The sequence below is a fragment of the Gossypium arboreum genome, chromosome 4 (assembly GCF_025698485.1).
Source record: "Gossypium arboreum isolate Shixiya-1 chromosome 4, ASM2569848v2, whole genome shotgun sequence".
In the NCBI taxonomy this organism is placed as follows: Eukaryota; Viridiplantae; Streptophyta; class Magnoliopsida; order Malvales; family Malvaceae; genus Gossypium; species Gossypium arboreum.
The window spans coordinates 7,526,820-7,549,693 of NC_069073.1; the positions used below are offsets into that span (position 1 = coordinate 7,526,820).

Below are 22,874 nucleotides of genomic sequence, written 5' to 3' on the forward strand. Positions count from 1 at the left end.
GAACTAAAACCTTGTTTGCTTGTGCTTCCAAAAAGCATTTTTCATTCAAAAAATATTTTTTCCTTAAATTATTTACTAAACAAACTTCAATTCAACTTAAAATGCCCGTTTAAAAAATCATTTTTCCTCGGTTAAAAAAGTTGAAATTTTAAACTTTTTTTAGAACAAAAATGCTTTTGACTAACTAATTACCTTTTTATCCTCATCATTTTTCACGGTAACAATTTTTTCTTCATTTCTTCTTCCCTCTGCTTATTTTTTATTTTCCTTCCATTTTCTTCCATTTTCAAGATCTTCAAGATTTAAAAAATATATATTTTTAAAAATAATACAACTATGTTAATATCTAATTATAAATATTTAATGATTATATTTAAATATTTAAAACATAGTTTATATATTTTAATTAGATTTTATAAATAATAAATATTAATTACTTAGAAATATTTAACATTAGTATTTCATATATTAAAATATTAGCAATAAATTATAATAAATTATTTTATATTATTACTAAAATATCATAATATTAACTAATTTAAATATTATTTAAATATATATTTATTTTATAATACAATGTTTAAAATAAATATTTTATTTTTCAAAAATATTTTTAAACAATAATATTAAATACCCAATTCTTAAATTAAATTTATCAAAACATTTGTCAAAAGCACTTTTAAAACACTTTTTAAAAATAATACTAAACCCCGCAGTAAATATTGCCCGAGTCGCAAAAACTAAAGAAGCTTCCTTGATAGCGGTACATTTGAAAATTCTATAAATTCCTGAGGGTCAACTCTAGAAAAGATCGCATTAAGGGCCTTCAAGCTGCCACTAGCCAACTTCATTTGGTACTCGTCCAAGTCAATACAAGCGTAAGAGTCTTTACCACGAGAGTCAGTTCCGTACCAAGTGGAACGCTCTGTTTCAGTGCTCAACCGGGATGATTAGGGGTAAATTCCGTTTCACTTGAAATTCGGCTCTGTTTCGGTGGTTTCGGGCTGTTTCAGTAATTTTCGGCTATTCCGGTGGAATTAAAGGTACCGTGCGGTACCAAACCAATGCTTAATGAAAGGCTTAACAATCAATGTAAGGTCAAAATTGATATTTGGCCGACAAATTCCCGATAGTGTTTGTCACTGTACCTCTGTATTTTTGCGCCTCTACCCAGCTGCCCCTTCACTACCGCTCCTCCGCCACCCAGCCGGTAACGGAAGCAGCATATGTAAGGTTAGTATCTGAAGCCATCGTTAGCATCCATCCTTCTGCAGCATCCTGTTTCTGTTTGAGGGTTAGTGTTCTGTTAGATAGTGTGATCCTCTTTCTTTTTCTAGTCTTTTATTTTATTCCGGTAGTTACTTATTTTTCATTCGTTAGTAGAAGAAATAGAAGAAACGGTTTCATGGAGGCAAAATAGGAGAAATCATGAATTGATTTTAGATGTCAGGTTGTGTTGTATTTTGCTCATGTATTTCAAATAATTAGAAATGGATATTGATGCTTTACATGTATTTTAGACCAAAATGGATATTGATTTTGAATATGAATTTGTGTTTTCAATGTTTGATTTTGCATGTATTTTATAAATATATATTAAATATTTTTTAAAATATAGTAATAAATCCAAAACGGTACATCTTAGTATGTATGAATGTTAATAGAAAACGGTACATTTATTGGTACGGGTTTGATCAATAGTTGGAGGTGTTAGAATTGAGTGTCATGCTTTTTTTATCCATAGACTTTATGAAAGCCCTCTTCTTGACTTTTTCTAGTACAAGTATAATTGGAGACATCCAACATACAGCGTTTGGTAATTAAGAGTTAGTTTAACCATGCTTTTATGAAGTGTTTTTGAAAAATGTTGTGAAAAAGTGTTTTTGAGAAATATTTTTAAAAATTTTAATTTAAGATTTGAGTATTTAATATTACTGTTAAAAATACTTTTGAAAAATAAAATGTCTATTTTAGACATGTTATTATCAAGTAACAAATATTTATTTAAATAGTGATCAAATTAATTCATATTATTATATTTTAGTAAGAATATAAAAAATTTATTATAAAAAATTTATTATAACTTGTATTAATATTTTACTATATGAAATATAAATTTTAAATATTTTTAAGCAATACATATTAATTATTTATAAAATTTAATTAGAATATATAAATTATATTTGAAATATATAAATATAATCGTTAAATATTTGTAATTAGATATTAACACAATTGTATTATTTTAAAAATATTTTTTATTTTTAATTAATGATTTTAATACATTTGTAATTAGTCACCAATAAAAAAAGAAGTGAAAGCACTATATTATTGGAAGGGTGAAAAAGTAATTAAGCATTAATAGTGCTTTTAGGAGAGGAAAAGTTAAAATTTTAGCTTTTCCTTTTCAGAAGTGCTTCTGAAAAGTTAAAAATTTTAGCCAAAAGCAATTTGTTTTAGAACCAAAAGTGTTTTTTTTAAGCGCTACTAAACAAGCTCTAAAGCACCTCCCTTTTCAATACAAAATTAACAAGATATCCACTTAGTGCATCAAGTGTCTCACCTTGATACCAATTGTAAATTCATTGTTTTTATTTTTTAAACTATTCACTTAGTTACAATTGAATGAAATAACTATTTAAAAAGGAAAAAAAATATGGACACTAAAAAACTTTTCACTCAATTGAAAAATATACTATGCACTACAACAAACTCACACACTTAAATTATAACTTCACACCTATACTTTTGTCTAAATTACTCTCCCTCTAAATTTTCCTCTTGAAAGCTTAAATATGTAAATTGATTGATTGAATCAAATATACTTACAAAATTTTCAACTGAAACAATTCTTAGATGAATAAGTATTGTGCTTCCAGAAGAAGTTACAATTAACTTATAACTTAAACAAGTCGTGTAATATATGAAAATTAAAAAGCTTGTTGAATTTCAATAAATTACAATCGCTTATTCCACTAAAATAATCATATAAAATGCCTTCAAATAGTCTAAGTTCTAACAGAGATCTTATAACACCCTTAAAATTTTGGTGTCATTAATGTTACTATACCAACAATGAAAAATAGTGATAAAAAAAATCAAGAGAAGAAACTTAAGTTAATTAATAATATTAGTGGGGATAGTTAAGTTAGACATGGAAAGGGTACTACATGACATGAAATATAAATTTATTTTGTGGTAATGAATTAAACTTGGAATCATGTAACGGTTTGAAATTTTTTAGTGTCAAAAAATTCGATTTTGTGTCGAAATGGACAATTCGAAAGATTTCAAGAATTTAAATCAAGAGGTTTCTAAAAATGGGTATCGAGCTGATTTTATAATTCTTTATTTGTGGGTAATAATTTGCTTTTGAACTTTATTTGGTTGGTATTAAAGAAATTAGAATTTGAAGTATGAATTATTTTGTAAGAAAAACACAATTTGTGAGGCAAATGTCTTAAGGTGAAACCTTGGATTAGTATTAGTAAGAGGTTTTAAGAGGTAAGTAGCCCAAGGGCATAAGACCAAAAGAACCATTTGATGGATGCCAAAAGAGGGGATAGTTGAGTTGGCTTTCATTTCATGATAGATCTTCATTTTAATTCATTTATTTCAGTTTGGTAAGTCAATCTCTTACAAATTTCTTCTAGGAAAATCAATTTCATCATATTCTTCATTCTTTCTTTAATTGGTGACAGTAGAGGAAGTTTGATCTTAACCCATTAAATTCATTGAGGTAAATGGGATTTCTACTAATTTATCAATTTAATTCTTGAATTTGAGATTTCATCATTTTCTTCTCATCCTTTCAACTTACCTTAGTAAGGAGGTAGTGAGAGGAAGCACTCGACTTTGATGTGCTCTTAGTGATTTTTAGATTAGATTTGGAGTATTCTTAAGTTTAGAATAATTTTAAAACAAAGAAATATAAGATTTGGTAAGTAAGTTTTTGAAATTTTGAATCAAGGTGAATATATAAAGAGAGAGAGAAGAAATTCTCGGTGTTTTTACTGGTAATTAAGAGAGGTTTAGAGTGATTGTGAGTTTTAAACCATTAGCAAACTATTAGATTTCAATTTGAGGTGGTTTAAATTGAAGTTCTCTTAGGTGGTCCAAAAAGTGAAATTAGTGTTTCACTATATCAAATTGCATTATTTCATTAGATTTTGGATTTTTTTAGTTGTTTATTTTGATATTCTAACTTGATTTATTGTTTTAGTATTGAAAAGCAAAGGAAGTTGGTGAAAGTTAGAAAGGGAAAGAGAATGAAAATGAGAAAGTAACAGAAGCTTAGTTGGTTTTTGTTTGTATATTTAATTTTTTATATGCTTTATATTTTTGCTTAAATTGCTTGTTTACAGAATTATTTTTATAGTGTTAGTGTGATATGAGTCTCAAGACTCAATTTCAAGCTCATGGATATGATGGGTTTACACTAACTCAAGACCCAATAAAAATGTCAAAGGTGAAGCAAATCAAATCAAGATTCGACCAAAGCCAGTATGTGTGGATAAATTTTTTTCAAGGAAAACAGGAATGATACATGCACGGAATCAGTGAAATGTATTAAAGTCAATTCAACCAAACTGTTAAATTTCAACCTGAAAAAATTAGTTAACTTGCGACAATTTGTTGGATGGGATCTAGGCATTTCTGGATTAATATGTCTTCATAGCGTTCGAATATCTATCTCTTAGCTTTGAAACGCACTTTGAATCACCCAATTTTAAGTCCGAGAACTCAAGTTACGATCGTTTTAGTAAAGATTGCACAAATAGAATTTCTGGACAGGATTATTACAAAAATTACGAGTTTCAAGCTTTTAATTTGACTAATAAGGCAACAAATATGCTGATCAATTAACTAATTTGGCTCAATATATGGCAGATAGTTTTGTCCAATTAGATCGCCCACCTACAAGTAATTTACCCCTATTACGAGTCGATGCTTGTCGGCATAGGATAACTAGATTTTATATGGTTTTCTTTTACTTCCTCTTATGTACCAAAAAAATGTATCTTGAAAATAAGGTAAGCAAGGTAATTTCCTTGAGTACTTACTTAGCATTGTATATATTTAGTGCGTTTGTTGATTTTATGCATAGGTTGAAAAGTAAGTAAGAATATTTCGTTGAGTACTAACATTGTACATGCTTAGTGCGTTTGTTGATTTTATGTGTGGGTTGGAGACCATAAATTGAGGTGATAGTCGTGTCTCTTCAACTTGGATCACATCACTTGAGAAGAAGACATGTACTTCTGGACATTTTTGTATTTTGAATTATGGTCTTAGTTTGTTATGCACCTAGGATCAATTTTAGAAAGAGAGCAAGGCATAGATAAACTATTTTAACTTGCTTTTCTATGAATTATTGATCTTTTGTACAACTCTTAGCATGCATGTTGTTTATCAAGTGAACATTGAATAATCTATGCTTATCGAAATGATATTATGAGATGTTTTAATGTTGTTAATTGATCATAATAGAAATGATATGTTTTGATTGGTTTTGGTATGGTTTTAAAAGTGATTTTTAACTTAACTTTTGAAGTCCTACACCTAAGTATCGTTTCTTGGCCTATTGGTATCGATATGTGGGTAAATAGTAGTTAAAATTTATTTCTAGGGGAGCAATGTATCAATACTGTAACGATCCGAATTTTACGGTTATTAGAAAAGTATATTTTGGGGTCTTTATTTCTGAAAAATGGATTCGTAAATATTTATTAGAAATATTTACGAAGTTAATTGTAAGGTTAATTAAATTGTGGATGGGTGAATAAAGGTTAATTAGGTATAAGGATTAAATTAAATAAAGAGTAAAAGTCTAATTATAGATTAAAAGAAAGTTAAAAGGACTAAAATGACAATTAGGCCATTTAGCATAAATGAGGTGGTAAAGCAATGTAAAAATCTAAAGATTTTTTTTATGATTTAATTTAGATTATTATTATTATTATTATTATTATTATTATTATTATTAAATAAGTTAAATAAAGACAATTGTATGGTAGTGATTTAATACAAGTGTATTAATAGAAATATATATATTTGTGATATTTTATTTAATTAGTAAAAGATATTTATTAGATAAAATAATTAAATTGTGAGATTTTTATGTAATGAACAAATTAGATAGTGACATTTGTAATAATGTGAATATATACATTTGTATTATATTTATTTATTTACTTAAAAATTAAATAAAAGATAATTACTAATTAAATAATTATATTAGGAGATTTTATTAGTAAATAAATTGGTACCTAATTGATTAATTAATGTCTTAATATCGTAAATTGAAAAGTTTTAAAATAAATTTTGAAATACGATCCCTTTTTATGAATGTCGAGTTTAAAAGTGCTTGAATTGGATCAAAACGATTGCTAAAGATTTCCTCGTCTCGAGACATCAGAGAATCACATCCCGTAAGTTAGACGCGATACCTTGAACTTCCGAGCGCAAGTTTATCTTTAATTTTAATTGAAATTTCATGTGTTCTTAAAACTCGAAAGGATATTTGGCTATTTAGAATCAACGAGAGAATCGAAACCCGTAAGTTAGGGCACAATTCTTCGGTGTTCCAAGACCTAAACATTGTCTTATTTTCAAGATTTTCTTTTGTTTTAAATTTGGATCTAAAAATTTTAGTGAAGTATTTAAGAGGTACGTTTAGAAACAAATCACGATGAATAATTAAAATGATGAAACAAAATGTACCATAAAAAGGTCATAATGTTAAAATGTTTGGACATGATTAGAATGACAAAGCTTTACGAATCAATGTATGAAACATATAGACCACTCAATGAATAGGTGAGCACGCTAAACGTATATAGTATTAAGCATGTATATTTCGAAATAGAAATAATATATAAATAACATGAATAATGAATAGATAAATAACATAACATGGTAAACGAATAAATGAATATAAAATGCAAAGTATTGAATTTAGAACATAAAACATGTAAGAGTATGATAAACGGACAAATAAGACCAGATGTAACAAAAGGATAATCATTTGAAATCCAAGCATAATGAGTTGGGATTTAACCGATTTCAAAAATGGAATTTGGAGTTAAGAAATGTATAAAGTAGTTTTCCTTTATAAAAATAATGATGTAAATGAATTTTGAAGTGCACAACATACAAAATAATTTAAACCAAGTAATGCATATGAAACTTTAAATAGATGATATATACAATAAAAGGCCCAATATAAATAATATATGAAAGGGATAATGATATATGAAAAAGTTTTAAATAATAAAATATATAAAAAAATTCTTTTAAATATATACATAATAGATTTGAATGGAAATGTATATATGTACATATATATATGTAAATTGGTTTAAAAGAAAAAGACAAATCATATATATAAGATAACGTGAAATCAATAATATATATTAAAACGATTTTATCACAAACTATGTATATAGATATGTATGTAAGATAATGAGTATATAAAATATTTTAGAGTAAGCAATGGACAGAAAGTTCAAAATAAGTAACAATGAAAGGAATTTAAAACGATTGATGTATAAGATAGTATAAAATAATGTATACTGAAATTTTAAAATGCGTGTTATGTATAAAATAACTTAAACTAAAAGATATATAAAAATCGCAAGATAATAATACGTATGGTAGTTTAAAATACACAATATATGTGGAAAGATAACTTTAGAATAAAATATACATAAAAGAGTTTTGACATAAATAATATAAATAAAAAAATCTAAAGTTTAAAAACTATGTAAAAGATATAAATAAATGAAATGATAATAGCAAGAATAAAATATGTATATATGAAAATAAACGTAATATTACTATATAAATATAAATAGAAGTATCATGAATAGAAATATAATAGGAACATAAATAAATAAATAAGATCGAGAAACAGTGATAATGTTAGAAAAATAGAATAAACATGAATATAAGTATAATAATAATAGTAATAATATAATAATGACAATAGTGACAAAAAGTAACAATAATAATAATAATAATAATAATAATAATAATATCAATAATAATGATGATGATGATGATGATAATAAATGAAATGAGTAATTAATGAAAGAAAATATATATAAAAATGAATGATAGATGAATAAATAATAAAATAATAAAAGATAACAAAATAGCAACAACAAAAGTAAATAAAATTGAGAGAAATAAAAGAATTATAAATTAATGATTCCAATAATGTAAACGAATAATATTTATCAATAAATAAATGAACAAGTAAAACAAAAGAATAATGGAAAAATATATTTATAAACAAATAAATAGATGAATGAGTGAGTGAGTAAACTAACAAAATGGACTAATTTGAAAGTCAAATGGGGTTTTGGAGTAAAAATAGAAATAAAATAAAATCAAAGGACCAAATTGCGGTATATTTGAAAGTAGCAGGACTAAATGAGATAATATCCCTAGTCCTTATGCATTGTGTTTTGGCTAGCAAGGCCCAGGTTAAATTAAAAATGAAATAAAATTAAAGAGGATAATTTGAAGAAAAATAAAAAGGAAAATGGGATTAAAATGAAAACGCGGAAAAGTGGAAGAGACTAGCCACACAAATTATCCATTTTAAGCGCATGGACCCTTTCCCTTTACCCAAACGGCGTTGTTTTAGTTTTATTATTTAAATCAAACTTTTATTTTGAAACCATCTTAGCCTTTATTTCCTTTTTTATTTTTTTTTCTAAAAACCTAACAGTTTCAAACTCCTCTATCTCTTCTCCTTTTTTTCAGCCGACAAGGCCATTTCCTGCTCGCCTGCACGCTGCCATGGCCGGTGACCGGTGTTGCGGAGAATGAGGTTTTACGCTCTGTCTTCAAAGCCTCTTTTGAAGGCTAAACTTTTAGCAACCAAAGAACGAGGAAAAAAAGAGTTCTTTGTCCCTTTGTCGAACTTCGACATAACGACGGAGAAATCACTCCGACGCGAGCTCAAAGGATTGGTGAGCCATTTTCCTTCCTTTTAGTTTTTGCTTAAACAGATTCGCAAGAGAAAGAAAAAATAAAAGAAAATACAAAAGAAAAAACTAAATAAAAATAAAAAGAACCAAGAACACCTTTTAGTTTCCAATCTTTCTTAGATTTGCTTGTGTGCGTTTTGATTTCCAATATCTGTGTTACAATCTTTCTTTTTGTAAAAAAAATAAAAACCCCCCTTTTCAAAATACAATCCGTTTTTTTTCTTTCAAAATTTCTCCCTTCGGTTTAATAATCGATTACAATAACAATAAAAAATGCTCTTATTCCTCTGTTGTGGCTGTTGTTTTTGTTGTTTGTATTTGCAGGGTATGGGCGTGTCAGACGCGTGGAGGGAGCATATGCCGATGGTGGTGCTCGAGGCTGCCATTGGTTGGCCGAGTGTCTTCTTGAGGCTTGAGGGTCTTCTTGTTTTCTCTTCTCTCTAGGGGTTAAGATTTGGGCTTTAGGGTTTGTATTTAATTGGGTTTGGTCTTTTAGTTTGGGCCGGGCATAATTGGGCCTGTACAATATGTATTTGTGTATTAAATAGATATTTATTAAATTATTATTATTATTATTATTATTATTATTATTATTATTATCAAATAAATTGAATTATGATAAATGTAGGATGGAGATAAAATACATGTGTATATGTATAATATAATTGTAATACATGTATTGTTTATTAAAATAGATATTTATTATTTATTTATTGTTATTAAATAAAAGATATTAATAATTATTATATAAGATTTTTATATGACAAACTAATTAAAAGGTGACAAATGTAATATAAATATTTGTTAATAAAAAGAAATTTATTATTATTATTATTATATAAATAAATATAAAAGAAATGAAACAAAACAAAACAAAAAGAAACAGAGAATAAAAACGAAAAACTGGGGAGAAAGAAAGAAAGGAAAAAGGGAAAGAAAGAAAAGGGAGAAATAGTGATTTTAAAGCTTGGAATTTAAATAGGTAAGTCAATTAAGTTTTTTTTTTTAATTTTGATGTTTTAGAAGTTTTAGAACAAAGTTTTGTTGAAATTAAGTTGAGGTTTTGGAAGTTCATAGGTTTATCAATACGGTTCATGTTGAATAAAATGATGAATTAAGGGTTTAATTGAATGAATTTTAAGTTAGAATTGATTAAGGGATTAAATTGTAAAAGAACCTATAAGTTTTATGTTAGAGGAACTAAATTGAAAGAAACTTGAGACTATGGTTTTAGGATGAAATTTAGATAGTTATGTCTAAGTTTGGTTGAAAATTGAGTAGAAACAAAGTATGAATTGAGATAGAAAAATAAGTGAAATTAGTTAAGAACAAAATTGAAGTTAAAGTAGAAATTGAATAGAAATTAAATAAGAAATTTAAATATTAAATGTAAATTAGTGTTGTATTATGATTATGAAAATTGTTTTAATTTTCGTAGTTAATGTTGTGCCAGAAAACCTCAGCTAAGAAAGGAAAAAACAAAGTCAACGAGGGTTAGTTCGAAAATTAAAGTTTGTATTTCTATAATCTGAACTTAATATTTAATTTTGAAATTATTATTTAATCTTTATGGTAAGTGCATCGAGATGATTATTTGAATTGGAGTGAATATTGGTTGAAATTTAAAAGTGAATTTAATTATTAATTGTTGTATTTTGATTAAATATTATGGTAAGTAATTTATGTAATATCCTGATTTTGGGCCTAGTCGGAATAGCGGTTTTGTGACCACAAAATCCGAGATAGAAATAATTATTTTATGATTATTTTAAGGTCTATGATATGATTGCATGATTGTGTGAAAATTTCGTTAAGAAATTTTATGCATAAAGTGCTTAAATTGAAATTAGGGACTAAATCGAATAATTTGTAAAACTTGCATTCTAGAAGTTCTAGTATGAAATTGTTTTGAAATATTAATTAGGAGGTCTTAAATAGTAATTTTACCAATTTCTAAGTCTATGGACAAAAATTGGACTTGGATAAAATTTTTGGAAAGTTTAGTAGTAAGGGCATTTTGGTTATTTAGGGGTAAAATGAATTAAAATACAAAATTAAAAGCCAATTTTGCTCATCTTCAACCCCATGGCCGAATATAGCAAGGAGAAACCATGGCTAGGGTTTTTCAAGCTTCCAAGCTCGCTTGTAAGTCCGTTCTAGCCTCATTTTTAATGATTTTTACGTTTTTGGAGTCCCGGTAACTCGATTAAGCTTATGCTAGCAATAATTCAACCTAGGGTTCATATTTGGAAAAATACCCATAGGTGAAATTTGTGTATTTTGGTGTTTTATGATAGAATATGAGGTTTTAAATTATGTTAGACAACTTGTACTACTCGGTTTTAAGTGAAAACGAGTAAAAGGGCTTAATCGGTAAAAATACCTAATAGTCATAAGTACGTGTTAGAGTGAGAATTTGATGTTACCATAGAAGGAAAAAATGATCAGCATGTCATAAAACATAATAAAATAGGCTGATGTTTAATTTACGAGCTTTGGGGCAAAAGTGTAAATATACGAAAGTTTAGGGGCAAAACTGTAATTTTGCCAAAATATGATTTTGGGTCAATTTGTATAATGTGAGTCCTAATTAGACTATATTTTAAATGATAGAGCAAGGAAAACTAAAATTCGGGCTAAAATGGGGAAAATGCCAAGTTGTGGATGAAATGGTAAAAGTAGCCATTTTCGCATACGAGGTAAGTTCATATGTAAATGTTGGTAACATAGTTATTATTTTAAATGTTTTAATGTTATTTAAATGATATGATAATTATTATGAAATATTATCTTGTGATAATTGTTTGTTAATATGTCAAATTATGTGATATACTTGGAAAATGTGAAATACTACCGAGTATCGAACGGCATTCCGTAGAAGATGGTTGAGACACATGATTGGGAAAAGGTCCGTTGAACCTTAGGAATGGATTAGGATACAAGTGACATGTCATTGGGATATTTGGGCATCCGAACTCGTTGAGTTGAGTCCGAGTTCACTTATGGATGCGAATGTCCGAACTCGTTGAGTTGAGTCCGAGTTCGAGAGATGTAACTAGGCATCCGAGCTCGTTGAGTTGAGTCCGAGTTCACTTATGGATGCGAATGCCCGAGCTCGTTGAGTTGAGTCCGAGTTCACTTATGGGCGGGTTACATGGTAGCTTGGCTACATATGTGGCACTTATGTGCAAACTTTCCATGTATCTGAATTATATTCCGATGTGTTCAACGGGTAAAATTCTACTCAAATGGAGGAATACTCGAGATGAAAGGGACGTATTGCGTTGATAAGCCAGCTCGGAAATCGGGAACGGTCTGAGGCACACTCACACTATCCGTATACCATTTTGGCATAATGGCTTGTATATTTTGAGTATGGCATGTATAGCATTATAATCATTTTGTATATATGATCTTATGATATGGTTATTGAGTGGTATGGAAATGCTTGGTAATGATTAGCTATTGGAATGGCTAATCATGATCATATTTGGTGTTATGTATGCTAAATTGCTAGCTAATCCATGGAAACCATGAAATAGGTAAAATTTACCATAAAATATATTCAGACAGCAACAGTGATGTGAGTTTGAAAAATCATTAAAAATGGTATAGATACAATTAGATGATGAATAAAATATGGAATTGAATAATTATGAGTCTATTTTCATATGGATGGAACAAAACAGGTATATGAGTTATATTTTATGAGATGTTTAAATTTTTGTGAAACAGGTCCAGAGCGATTTCTGGATCCCCTGTTCTGACTTTGAAAATTCACCATAAATTGTTCAAAGATAATTATAAGTCAAGATTTATATGTAAAGATTCCTTATTGAGTCTAGTTTTATTAGAAACAAACGGAATAGTCATTGAAACTCTGTACAAGGAGATATCTGATTCGTAATACACAGAGGTCAGAGCAGTCGAACCCTAAAACAGAGGAGACTTTAACTAATAAACTGTACTAATTTGCTAGACCAAAAATTCTAGAAAAAAATTAGTAAATATATATATGAGTCTAGTTTTATGGAAAATTTACGGAATTGGATTTTGAGTTTTGGAACTCGAGATATGAATTTTTAAGCGACTGTGACGCAGATTGCTAGCTTGACTGAAAATTTTAAAAATAAATTGTTTGAGCTGTTTAAGTAATGAATTAAGTCTGTTAACACCTCGTGTTCGACTCCGGCGGCGGTCTCGGGTACGGGGCGTTACAATTTAGGTGAGAATTATTTGTATTGTGTTTTACAATTGAAATGGATTGATTTGTTATGTGATAAATTTATTGAATTTATATGGATATATATGATTGATGTGGAAATTGAATATTGAATATATGTTATATTAAAATTAAATTGATCGGGAATGTGATTAAATAAAATATGAATATGTGATTAATGTGGAATTTGGAATATTTGTTACTGAAAAGTAAATTGAATTGTATTGAATTATGAATTTATGTGATTAATTAAAATGTAAATTGATTGATAAAATTAAAAGTGAATTGAATACCCTATTAACAGTATCGAGCTAGTCAGATATAATTGGCATGCCATAGGATTGGAAGTGTTCAGGGATACTTCGACCTTGAGTCGATGAGGCATTATAAGTGTCGTACTGTTACTTCGACTTCAAGTCGATGAGGCACCTTGTGAGTTGTACTGCTACTGTTACATCAGTTTAATCCGATGAGGTACTGAGTACCGTACTGTTACTATTTACTTCGCGAAGTCGATGAGGCACTGAGTGCCATACTGGTGTGTTGGTTGGATCCGTGTATCCGTCAATGTCTGAGTCATGTTAATAAGGGTGAATAAAAGTACTGAACGACTAACTGTTATTGAATAATTGATTGTTACTGAATAACTGATTGCTACTGAGAAAATGATTATTACTGAATGATATTGATAAACTGATTGATATTGAAAAATATTGACTGATATTGAGCTTGGAACAAAACGAAATTACTGATTGAAATGTAAATTGTTGAATATTATTGATTGATATTGAATAGTGAACTGAAACATAATTGAAACACATGAATTATGTAACTTTAAATGGGATATAAGTGAATAATATTATTGTTCAAGTGAATTGTGAACATATTGTGGAAAATTATACGAGTTAGTAGATGAAAGAATTGATTGAGTTATAAAGAATTTATCTATGAATTGAACAATTATATAATTGTGATTGTTATATGATTTTTAAGTAAATGTTATATTTTCATATTATTAAGTGTTTGGATTATAGAAATACCACTGAATCCATACTCAGCGTACGATTTGTTTCCGTGCGCAGGATAGGTTAAAGTCAGACCGTTGAATCAGCATCCTAGGCCGATCCCGAACTCAATGTGATGAGGTATATTAATTATTGGTAATGGCATGTACCTAAAATGTCTATGTACCTAAAATGTCTATGTGTGTCATTTTGGATTGTCAATGTAAGGATGAAATAAGTAAATTTAGATGTAGTAATAGTATATGGTAAGAACTGGCTTATTTGGTAAGAATTTGAACTATTTGATAATGTATGTGAAATACTTAAAAATATTCATCATATAAGCACGTAAAATGTTTAATTTGACATGTTTTGAGTAGGTTTGAACGTGATTTAAAGTAATTGACCTGAATTGACTAGTAATGCCTCGTAATCATGTTCCGTGGACGGATAAGGGTTAGGGGATATTACAAATACTTACTCAAACAGTGTCTAAATGAGGTTTTTAAAGGGATGGAGTATTGATACCCTATTGCAAGGTATCGACACTTGCAACCCAATTTGTTAAAAACGAGTTTTTTATTGACCTAATAAGTTTGAAAGATGTTTTAATGTTTATACTTGAGTCTTAATCATCAAAATTGAATTTAATAAAGACCAAAATGGTGATTTGTAAGTTAGTAGATGTATCTGAACATCAATTGTAACAGCGATTATCCATAGTCTTCGTCAATACAAGTATAGAGTGTTATAGATCATCTAGCAATCAAACACTTTTAAAAATCAACTCTTGTATTTATAGAAACTTCAATTGTCTCGAGAGTATGATTTTTATCATTCAACAATTAAAGGATCAAATCCATTTTGCTCAAAACATGCCAATAGAATAAGACAAATTACATTGTGCTAACAATTTTTCTCTAAGCTTCAAGTTTATAATTGATACTATCATATCCATCTCAATTTCAAAAGATTTTATAAATTGATAAATAATAAAGGAGTGTTTTAGATGTATGAAAATTAAAGATTATTTGTTATATTAAAAAAAACTTATATAAAAATAATAACATATTTTTAGCACTAAAAAAAGAATAACATGATATAAAATAAAGAATATTGGCTTTTTACACAAATAATATATAAAAATAATTACAAAAATAAGTAAACTAAACAATTCCTGTCGGTGCCACTTGACACACCAACGACAATATCTTGCTTTCCCCCTAATCATGTGGCCGTAATTAGTTTAAAAAAAAAATTAGTGTCGCCACTATGTCAGGTAGGTGGCACCGGTATATATATTTTCCAAAATATTCGAGAACATACAAGTATACTAAGGAACAAAAAATAGTTTTTTTAATGGTATCATTGATCTATTAGGCGGAACGATAGAAAATAAAATAAAATAAAAAATTGATTGGAAATGAAAAAGAAGCTAAAGTTAAAAAAAAATAGCCTTAGAAAAAGAAGAGTAAAAACTTCAGATGCACTTGTAAAACTGTTTCGTTCATCTTTTATAAGAAAAGAAAAGAAAAGACTATTGAGTTTTGCGACTTCACTTTTTGTTGTCGTCCTTGCTTTGCTTTTCTTCTCTAATTTTCAAATGTTGAGAAAACTAAATATTCTCAAATGTTGAGAAAGATGAAATGTTTTCAAAGATACAAAAAAGAAAGGTTGATAAAAAAAGTAGAATAGTACAATTAGATTAAAGTTTTAAAAGGTTTTTTTTTTTTATAAACAAGTTAAAAGTAATTTTGGTTTCTTAAGAGATGAGGAGTCAAATTATTTGAAGTTGACTCGAGAATAATTGGTTCAACTGACATCATTATAAGATATTATTTATTAATTGACTACATATATTATTTAAAAAAGGTTGAGTTTTTTTTTTTTTTAATTTGGTCCCATGCTCCTGTCAACACATCAAAATCAAGCTAAACAATTTTTAATTTGTTGCAAACCAAGAATGGTTAATAGTCTCAAAATAATAACTTTTAATCTGTGAGACAATTAAATCATGATTTTATTAAAAGAAAGAATGAAATTATTTTCATAAAACCTTAAATTAAATTTTATTATTATTTTAAAAATTAATTATTTTTTTATTAATAATTAATTAAATAATATTCATTCTTAAGAGAACCCCCTTTCCCCCGATTTTTTTCCTTCGCTTTGTTCTGTACATCATATACGTCCATCATTAGGCGGTACAGTAAAAGAAAAGCATAAAAGCGTTTTTTGTACCAAAAAAATATCTCTAACCAATCTTTCGGAAGAGGGTCCTCCTCACAACCCTGAAGAGCGTTTCCCAGCGATTTAAAGAGCCACCGAATCAACTTCAACCTATATATGAATTTATGAAGACCGAATATATAACATAGAATGGTCCATAGAGATGGCATTTTCACTTTATTTTAGAACAACCCCCTTCCCGAACCATTCTTAAGACCACCAAGCCCTCTCGAATGAGTTCTACTATAGAAGCTTTCAAAAAAATTCAAAATTCAAAATCTATCTTAAATCTATATTCTTATCTAATATTATTTTATAAATGGATATATTTGAAACACTTTTTTCTAAATTAAATATTGAGAATTTAATTGAATTAAACATGAAGTCTACACAAGATCAATCAACAAAATTTTATCCTATACATATATATATATATAATTATTTTCATTTTCATTTTTACTTTTACTTTTTTTTTAATAACATGCTTAGTAAATCAATAGTGATACCTCATGATGATGCCAATTAAATCATTTATTCTCAAGAGAATTTAAAATTAATTGACTCCTCATCTTTTAGGAAATCGAAATTACTTTTAATTTTTAATTAAAAAGAAATAACTTTTAATTTAAAAGTTTTAAAAGTCTATGTCTAATTGTACTATTTTATACTTTTATCTTTAATAACATTTTATCTTTTTCAACAATTGAGGATATTTAATTTTCTCAACATTTGAAAATTAAAGAAGAGAAACAAAATAGGGAAGACAATAAAAGTGAAGACTCAAAGCTTTTAGTTTTTTTTTTCTTTTCTTATAAAAGATGAAGGAAACAATTGTGCAAGTAGATTTGGAGTTCTTACTCTTTTTTTTTTACGTCTATTTTTTCATTTTCAATCAATTTTTTATCAACGCCAGATGTATTTTCTTAGATATTAAAAAATATATATATATTAATACCGCCTAACATAATGATGACATCAAAAAAATATAACTAATGATGATAGTTTAATTGAGAAGAAAGTGGGGTGGTGTTGCCTATATGTCAAACAGTACTTGCAAAAACTGTTTAATTTATTTATTTTCGTAATTAATTTTTTATTTGTCTCATTTTTGTAATTATTTATTTTTTATATTATTTGTGTAAAAATCATGTGATATAAAATAAAAGTGTGGTCAACATGTGCAAACATGAACAAAAATTGGAAGGATGTTGAACTTGGAATCATACAATCAAAATATCCTGAAAAGCATCTTTAAATCTGTCCAAATCCATCATGTACTGCCTTGAAACTTGAAATCTCTATTATAAAATAATATATACACTATTATTTTTACAACTATTTCAGGTAATGTTTATCTATTAAAAGTTTTAAATATATATTTTATAATTGTAAAATTAATCCTGATCCTCCACTTTATAAAAATTAAAAAAACCCACTACTTTTACTTTAATTTATTTGAATTTTGTTTTATACTTCATGAAAATTAAAAATTATTTTTGAATGTATGAAAATTAAAAAGTTTAGCCTAATTAAATAATATTATTAAATTGTTGCCTTTAAAATCAGTTATTTAACAATTTATATTCATAAAATAAACAAAAATCTAGAATTCAATAATTTATGTGCAATAAATTAGTAAAAGTAAGTGACTCAAATTCACGTATTTACCAACAATATAGGCTCTCTGGTTGTCAAGGAACAAACTGATGCATGAAGGAACAAGGCAAACAGTTAATGAGCTCAGTTCGTTTGTTTTAGGGTATGTTAAAGAACTGGAAATGATAGAAAAGACTTACCCAAAGGCTAGCCAATACCAACTTATGCGATGGACCCTTTTAGAGACCTAGCCAACTTTGACGGAGGGTTTTGCAGTGACCTGTAAGAATCCAGTATCGAGATGAAAATGGTCTGTTAATGGGGGCATATTGTAGCTGGAATAGAAATATTTAGTCAACTGAAGTGGTGGAGGCGCTGGATGCAGTTCAAGCTGTTCATTTTGCCCAGGATATGGGTTTTCACTGATCGCCTTTAAGGGGGATTCAATGGTGGTCATTTCGAAGATAAAGATGCAACATTTGGACAGATCGAAAGTTAGCATATATATATGGGAAGCCAATCAATTACTTATGGGTTTTTAGAAGTTTAAATTTCAACGTATAAAAAGATGAGGGAATCGAGTTGCTCACCTATTAGCCAATGAAGGTTTTCGTCAAAAATGAGACATGCACTAGGTGGAAGAGGGCCCAACGGTGATACGAGAAATAGTGGCGATGAAGGAAATGAGGATCAATCACGCTGATTCATAGCCTTTTCGTGGTTTGGGAAAGCTGTACTTGTGAATCTAGGCAACAATTCATGAACACTCTTCGTTTTGGAGCTTTCACTAGAGATTGGGATCAGAAATGAAAGGTCTCTGAGCTGGTGTACATAGGTGTTGAAAGGCTGGTGTTGGTTACTGGTTAGTTTGTAAATCTAACTAAAGGTTGTTACTTAGTTAATTAGTTAAGGACTAAAATGCTGATATATAAATAGGTTATGGGTGTAATTTAAAAATATTCCTTTTATTTCTTAATGAAAACATCTTTTAGATTACTTTCGTTTCCCCTCTTTTTCATGCCCTAACTATCGACGCTATTACTATGCTCTATTTCTTTGCGATTATCACCGGCGTACCACCGACCAACAACGGTCACTGATGTTTTCCAACATGGTATCAGAGCCACCGACGGTTGCTTCTTTTCCAGTTGCCATGAGTTTGTTCTCGTTTGATTTTTTGTTTACAAACGCAACTTTCCTCTTCTGCAAATTTCTTCTGTTTAATTGTTCACCAATTAGTAACTTTCGTGACATAAGTGTGGTTATTGCTGATTATTGATTGATTAGAATGGTGACTCTATTTAATTATATTGTCGGTTTCAACCATCCATTGTATTTGCATCCGTCTGATACTCCAGGTACACAATTAGTTTCTTATCAACTTCTTAGGCTTGAGAATTTTACTGTTTGTAGTCGTGCTATACAAATAGCACTGTTGGCAAAGAATAAATTGGGTTTTGTTTATGGTTCATGTTTTAAAGAATCGGTGATAGCCGATTTGTATCATAATAGGATAGATGCAATGCTTTAGTGTTGTTATAGATTTTAAACATTGTTAGCAATGAGCTTTCAGCTAGAATAGTCTTTGCTTCTAGTGCTGCGGCAATTTGGACAGATCTTAATGAACGTTTCAACAAATTTGATAGTTCTCGAGTTTTCTTTTTGCATCGTAAGATTGCTTCTCATTATTAAGGGACTACATCAGTATTTATATATTTCACCAAAATGCGCCTGTTGTGGGATGAGTACGATGTGCTTGTCGCGTTTTCTTCTTGTGATTGTTGTGAACACTCAAAGCAAAATGACCATATTGTTTAGTAACGTTTGTTCCAGTTTTTGGTGGGTCTGAATGAAACTTATGGTGCTATTCGTAGTCAGATTCTATTAATGACCTCGCTACCCACTGTTAATCATGTCTATTCCATGTTGATGCAAGAAGAATCTCAATGGTTTCATGCTTTAGGGCCAGTTGCTTCCGAACCAACATTGATTTTTTAGCTAATGTAGCTCAAAAAAAATGATTTAATGGTGTCTGTGACCATTGCAAAATCAAGGGACACAAAAGGGAAAACTGTTACAGGTTAATTGGATATCCTCCCGATTTTAAGTTCACAAAAAGAAAGACTACCAATTCCGCTAACTCTGTGGTGAATAATGTAATTGCAATTGACACGGTGGATACAATTACTAATGTTGGTCCATCTCGTACTCCTCAAGCTCCTGTCTTCACATAAGCTCAATATCAACAAATATTAAGCTTGTTGAATAAAGAGTCTTCTGTAACACTCGCTGCAAGTTTGCTCGAGACTAGTTTGGCAGGTATGGTCTTACCTTGTGAATGGATATTGGACACTGGCGCTACTAACCACATGCTATCTAACTTTCACTATTTGGAATCTATTGTTTCATGTGCATCATTTTCATATTGTGTTCGATTACCTACTAGTTCATCCTCGCCAATCACACATATTGGTTCTTGCACTGTTTCTCCTTATATTAAATTAGCCAATGTGTTGTATATACCATATTTTTGTTATAATTTGCTGTTTATTTCTAAGCTTACTAAAGACTTACATTGTTATTTTTCATTTTATCCCTATTTCTGCATATTTCAGGATCTCTCAAGTGGAAAGATGAATGGGATTGGTAGAGAACAAGATGGTTTGTTTATCTTTCATCATTTTTGAACTATTTTTTCCCTAAATTCAGCTTCAATTCTGTCACCAAAATCTACATCAACCATGGGTAACATCTCATTTCATACAACTGCCACTACTGATTCGTCTTTACTCTGGCATTCTCGACTTGGTCATGCTTCTATTTCGAGGTTGAATAAGATGCCTTTGCAACCATGTATTTTTTTTAATAGTACTTCTATACAACAATGTTCTGTATGTTCTCTAGCAAAACAAACTAGACTGCTATTTCCAATAGGTAAAACTCGGGCTAAGGCAATGTTTTCTTTTATTTATTTAGATTTGTGGGGTCCTTATAGAGTTTCAACCCATAGTGGGCATAGATATTTCTTGACTATTGTAAATGATTTTACTTGTTTGACTTGGGTGTATCTTTTGCATTTAAAGAGTGATGTTTTAGTACAGCTCAAACAAATTTTTCTCATGATTAAAAATCAAATTTTTGCTACTGTTAAAACTATACTGAGTGATAATAGAAGTGAAGTTTTTAACATTGCATGTATTGAATTTTTTCGTACCATGAAAGCTATACACTAAAGTTCTTGTACTCACACTCCACAACAAAATGGGGTGGCTAAGCGTAAACATCGACATATACTTGAGGTAGCCCGCTATTTAAAATTTTGATCTCATATACCTAGCAAATTTTCAAGAGAGTGTGTCTTAGCAGCCTGTTTTTTTATTAGCCATTTATGGACTCCTCTTTTAGATTGGAAAAGTCATTTTGAGGTTTTCTACAAGAAATTACCTGATCTTTCTTGCTTAAAGTTTTTTTGTTGTCTTTGCTACGCCGCCATGCCTCATTATCGTAATAAATTTTCCCTAAAAGCAATACCATCTATTTTCATAGGGTATTCTACCGTCCAAAAAGGCTATATTTTATTCAACCTCCACACGAAAACATTTTGTTAATTGGGATGTCATTTTTCATGAAAATATTCTTTCTTTTAAATTTCCCGTTCAATCTCATTTTTTCTTCCCTATATCTAATAGTACCATTTTTCTTGACCTTGATAATTCTTTTCCCATCTCCCTAATATCATGGCTTCACCACCCAATTCATCATCCGTTCTTCCTGTTTCATTCCCTGATTCACCCGTTGTTCCTCTATCACCTACACCACCTTTTACATCGTAATTCACGTCTTCTTAAACAACCACAATAGATGCAAGACTATGTTTGTTCTAACCAATCCTCTGCTCCTTCACTTGAGACAGTTCAGTATGCCATTTCTCGGTCTTTGTAACGACCCAAAATCTGTGGGCACCAGAAAAGTGTGTTATCGGGCCTCCGTCTTAGTGAAATAAGTTCAAAAATAATTATTAAAAATATTTATGAGTCTAGTAGTGTGTTTAATTAGGTTTTAATTAAGTAAATTTAGCTTAATTTAGAGTAATTAGTAAAAAGGATTAAATTGAATAAGGGTAAAAGTTTAATTATAGATTAAAGAAAAATTAGAAGGACTTAAGAGGAAATTAAACCATTTCCTATAGCTGAGGCGGTTTAACATGGAAAATATCAAAGATTTTATTGATTAAAAATATATATTTATTTAATAATTAAGTATATTATATTATATTATATTATATTATTATATATATAAAAGAAACAAAAAAGTTAAAAGAAAAGGAAATGAAAACGAAAACAGAGAAGAAGAAACAGGGGAGAAAGAAGAAAGAAAAGGGGAAATAGGGTTTATGAAGCTTGGAGTTAATTGGTAAGCTCAATCAAGTCCTTTTCTCATAATTTTGATATTTTAGAAGTCTTAAAACAAGTTTTTGATGAAATTAAGTTGTTAGCTTGGAAGTTCTTAGGTTTTTAAACAAAGTTCATGTTGAATAAAATGATGAAATAGGGGTTTAATTGAATGAAATTCAAGTTAGAATAGATATAAGGATTGAATTGCAAAGTAAGCTATAAGTTTTGTGTTTTAGGGACTAAATTGAGGAAAATTCGGAATTAAGAAAATATGTTGAAAATTTAATAGTTAAATTTGAGTTTAAATGAAATTTGAATAGGAATAAGGTGTGAATTGGTGTTATAAATTTGGTTATTAACATTTTACATCAAAACAGTTTTGGGAAGTAGCAATGGTCTAAATTTGAAAATTCACTAAAAATTTTATAAA

The 22,874-nt window shown here is 28.8% G+C and overlaps 1 long non-coding RNA gene across 1 annotated transcript; it reads left to right on the forward strand.

Annotated features, from left to right (window-relative positions):
• The first annotated feature begins 11,080 nt into the window (after nucleotides 1–11,080).
• Nucleotides 11,081–14,339, forward strand: LOC128291724 (uncharacterized). Its single transcript, XR_008281543.1, has 3 exons — nucleotides 11,081–11,144; nucleotides 11,613–11,698; nucleotides 14,304–14,339. It is a non-coding gene; the product is annotated as an uncharacterized LOC128291724 (long non-coding RNA).
• The last annotated feature ends 8,535 nt before the right edge of the window (nucleotides 14,340–22,874 follow it).